General features: G+C 38.1%; 1 protein-coding gene across 7 annotated transcripts in view; it reads left to right on the top strand.

The window, feature by feature from the left end:
• Nucleotides 1-1,976: 1,976 nt before the first annotated feature.
• LOC123959874 (G-protein coupled receptor-associated protein LMBRD2B-like) overlaps nt 1,977-4,338 on the top strand; it is a 13,854-nt gene continuing 11,492 nt past the window's right edge. For 5 of the 7 annotated variants that reach the window (XR_006822397.1, XM_046034188.1, XM_046034193.1 and 2 more), the window contains exons 1-2: nt 1,977-2,067; nt 2,777-2,876. The gene's annotated coding sequence lies outside the window, so the exon portion shown is untranslated. The remainder of the gene's footprint in view (nt 2,068-2,776; nt 2,877-4,338) is intronic. The other 2 variants (XM_046034189.1, XM_046034190.1) reach the window with 2 other exon arrangements.

Genomic DNA, 4,338 nt, shown 5'->3' with positions numbered 1-4,338 from the left:
ACCTCTAACATCAACAAGGCATTTTCGCCCACAGGACTGCCGCATACTGGATGTTTTTCCCTTTTCACACCATTCTTTGCAAACCCTAGAAATGGTTGTGCGTGAAAATCCCAGTAACTGAGCAGATTGTGAAATACTCAGACCAGCCCATCTGGCACCAACAACCATGCCACGCTCAAAATTGCTTTCCCATTCTGAAATTCAGTTTGGAGTTCAGGAGATTGTCTTGACCAGGACCACACCCCTAAATGCATTGAAGCAACTGCCATGTGATTGGTTGATTAGATAATTGCATTAATGAGAAATTGAACAGGTGTTCCTAATAATCCTTTAGGTGAGTGTATGTTGGGGAACTGGATGAGAATGGCTCAAGGCTCTTCCTTTGCTTCTGTACTGGGGCTGATCTTCTGTTAGGAAGTGACATCACTGGAAACTTCATTAAAACCCAGTGAATTTCAGAGTCGTCCTCAAGCAAACACGTGGATGTATTCTCATGTTACCAATAAATAATCAGAACTATCCAGATATCCGCAGCGATTCTGAACAGCTCAGTTTGGGTGATGGATATAGTATAAACCTAAAACTGCTCAGCAGGTGTGCATGTTTTCTGGGATGTTGAAATACAAACTTCTTGTTTTTTATTATATATGAAGGAACAATATAGCACACTGTGTGTTTTCACCACGATGCTGTTCAGGTTGGTCAGGTGTCAATTACATTATGTTGAGAAGCTGTTTAGTTGTATTACAGTAATGAACATTGAAGCATTTTGGTTGTCCAGTACTATAAGTATTATAATGATGCCTATTACTCTGGTTTCCTGTGGCAACCTGTGGACTGTCAAGAGTCAAATAAATAACTTTGTAATAAATGCTTTGTAGGCCACCATTAAGGGAAAAGTTTTAATTGATGAAGCTAAGGAATTTGAAAATATGGAGAAAAAACAGTTATGATTGAGGGCTTGCACATCTTCTGTTCTGAAGGGTTTGATTTTGACATTAAAGCTGTCACTAAGTACAATGCAAACATCATTTTATTGACATTTTCTTCAAAATACCCTACATCTGTTAGGCTTCAATAAAAAGTTAGGAATTCAGTTTTAGTGTCAAGTAATGTTTTCAACAAAATTCTGCTACAGGTATAAGTTTGTAAATTATTTTTTTTAAAATTAGGAGAAGAAGAAAAAGACGTCCATGTGTAACCGCATTAACAATAATCTTACCTGAATTATTTCCATTACGCACAGCTGAACTATGGCCTTTTTCAGTAAGCCTCCATCAAACTCTCCTTCGTCTTCTAGCTCACCAAGAAGCTGGATCCAATATTCCATACCCTCTTTTTCATTTAATTTTATATCATGTATTTAATTTGCTCAGGACCATAATCATATGGTATGGAGCACAAACCAAGACCTAGCAAATAACAAAAAGACAAAAGGACAAGATGACAGCATACTGCTTAGTAAGCAAGAAACATCAAATATTACTTACTTCTGGAGGATACCCCACCAACTCTGAATGCGTTGGTTTGTTGTACTCACTCCAGTGAGTACTCCTCAATCTCAAATGATTCCTGCTGTTGACAATCCCGTGTCCAAGTGCAAGAGCAGCAAAAATGTCATTATATGTTAAAATAAAACTTGATTAGCTGAGTTCTCTACATTAGATGATGGCAACAAGCATCTGAAGTCCTTGGAGACACATCTTGTGCGCACAAGTAAAAAGATAATAACTTCATCATCTCCCCTTGGTAATAAATGTAGAACTTTTAATTGTAACATAGTATTTCCACACTGTGTTATTGCTACTTTTACTCAGGTAAAGATTGTTTTGTGGGACTATGCCAGGGACGGTCCCAGTGTCTGGTTTCCTGTATGAGACGTCCTTTCGCCTACAATACCCAGAACTCCGTGCTTCGCCTGAGAGAAAGGGGAGAGAGCACGTTGTACGGATGTTACGTAATGTAATTTCAAAGGTTGTGTACATTTGTCTGAGGAAAACAGTGTGACAGTAAATTCAGAGAGTTTTACGGTTGACAAGCTTCAGCCTGAGAGAATAAACTCAAAAGGTAGGAGTCGCTTCGGCTGTGCTTTCTGTAATAACAGGCTGTTTGTTCACCGTCTAAATCTGATCCGATGATCTGGATCAACAGTCCGAGACCACAGCGCGGAATAGCGTGATAGTCTAGCTATTTCTCTGTTCTTTAGGAATTAAACATGACCACGGGGCAGGAATGACAGAAATCGTGAAAATAATAATATAATTGCATAGGTTCTACTCTAATAATAATAACACAATTCAGTTCTTTAAAGTACAAAAGAACGAATGAGAGCTGTGTTAAATAATCAGTAATAAATTATATAACTTTTAGATAACGTCAGATAAAAAATTTCTGTTATTCCTTATATTGGCTGACAATTGGAAGAAGCACCGATTTTTTGTTGGACCATGTGGAACCTTTTCCATTACTAACATAATGTTAACTGTTTATAACAGTGACCATACTGTATGTTTTTGATTGATCCATTGTATCAACTTCCAAGTAGGCTAGATTTTTAAGGAACCGTGTGTGTTTAAAACGTTTAACCCTTTACAAAATATTTATAATTTGCATTTTAGTGTATTACTACTGCAAATAAAAAAACATTTTAATGTTATGGGAACCCATATATTATTTATAATAAACAATAATGGGCCTTGGGGAACTCCACAAGTAACCTTTAATAGTAGTGATTCAAAAAAATATTTATTTGAACTTAATGATGCCTCTTCTTCAGGAAGTTACTCAACCAGGAGTGAGGAGGGGCTACCCATCCAATTCCATATCTTCCTAAATTCTTCAGTAGTAAGCACTGGTCAGTAGTAGGGGAGAGCGGGGTAAGTTGCCTGGTGTGTAAGTTGTTACACTGCTCAGAACTCCAACACTACAGCCTGTATGTCAAAAATCAAATAGCCATTTTGTGTGACTTATTTTTCTATGTTCAACTTACTGTTCACATGTGGTCAAGGTCACTCTAATCTGAAGTGAGCACAATTTTATTATTTTTTTGTTTCAAAAGTAAAACATTTGCACCTTACATTTTATGTAATCCAACCTTATTAGATATGAATGTTCAAAATGATAACTTTGCATAAAGTAGAGGAGACACTAACGTGTCTTTTGATACTTCATCTGAAGTGCTATGTTAAACTAACCTTGAGATTTAGCCAACATTAGAACACATGTCAGTTTAGGGCAAGTTGTCTCAATGACTTTGGGGCAAGTCGTCACATGTGATTACTTGCCCCAGTACAAATAAACACATAAAACTTGCTTGAAAAACTATGTGAAATTGTGTAATTACCTCTGACACCAGTATTAAATGTTTCTGTAAATAGAATATTATACACTGTAGTTTACAGCAGCAGCCATATGCCTGGACAAGACTGAATTCATGACAGGGTATACAAGGTCTTATACCGTAGGCATGTAGTGTGTTAGTAGATACAAACACATGCGCGCACACACACACACACACACACACTACATGATCCAGTTATTAATTTAGTTAGGCAACAAGGGTAGTAGACAAATAAGCTTGTAATTTATTTGTAATTGCAAGGAGGAATGTGTTTTTGAAGGAAGGAAGAAAATTATCAACACAAGACAGAGAATGACAGTACACCGCCTGACATAATGTTAAAGGCAGTCAGGCAGGTGAAGTTGAAGAAAAAATCAATCAGAAGTACAGCTAAGGATTTTGACATAAGCTGCTGACATCTCTTTTGGCCTCATCTATGTGGAGCCATTTTCATGCAGTATTCGAAAGAAGACGTGGTTTAAGTGTGTGAAATGCAACAAATTCTGACTCTCAAAGACCTGTTAGTCTGCCTTCAAAATGTCCACCTCCACTCCATTTATTATCCTAAATTAGATGCACCTGTTTGAGGTCGTTAGCTGCATAAAGACACCTGTCCACCCCATACAATAAGTAAGAATCCAACTACTAACATGGCCAAGACCAAAGAGCTGTCCAAAGACACTAGAGACAAAATTGTACGCCTCCACAAGGCTGGAAAGGGCTACGGGGAAATTGCCAAGCAGCTTGGTGAAAAAAGGTCCACTGTTGGAGCAATCATTAGAAAATGGAAGAAGCTAAACATGACTGTCAATCTCCCTCGGACTGGGGCTCCATGCAAGATCTCACCTCGTGGGGTCTCAATGATCCTAAGAAAGGTGAGAAATCAGCCCAGAACTACACGGGAGGAGCTGGTCAATGACCTGAAAAGAGCTGGGACCACCGTTTCCAAGGTTACTGTTGGTAATACACTAAGACGTCATGGTTTGAAATCACGCATG

The sequence above is a fragment of the Micropterus dolomieu genome, linkage group LG21, assembly GCF_021292245.1.
Source record: "Micropterus dolomieu isolate WLL.071019.BEF.003 ecotype Adirondacks linkage group LG21, ASM2129224v1, whole genome shotgun sequence".
Taxonomy (NCBI): Eukaryota; Metazoa; Chordata; class Actinopteri; order Centrarchiformes; family Centrarchidae; genus Micropterus; species Micropterus dolomieu.
This window is presented reverse-complemented; position numbering and strand designations above follow the sequence as displayed.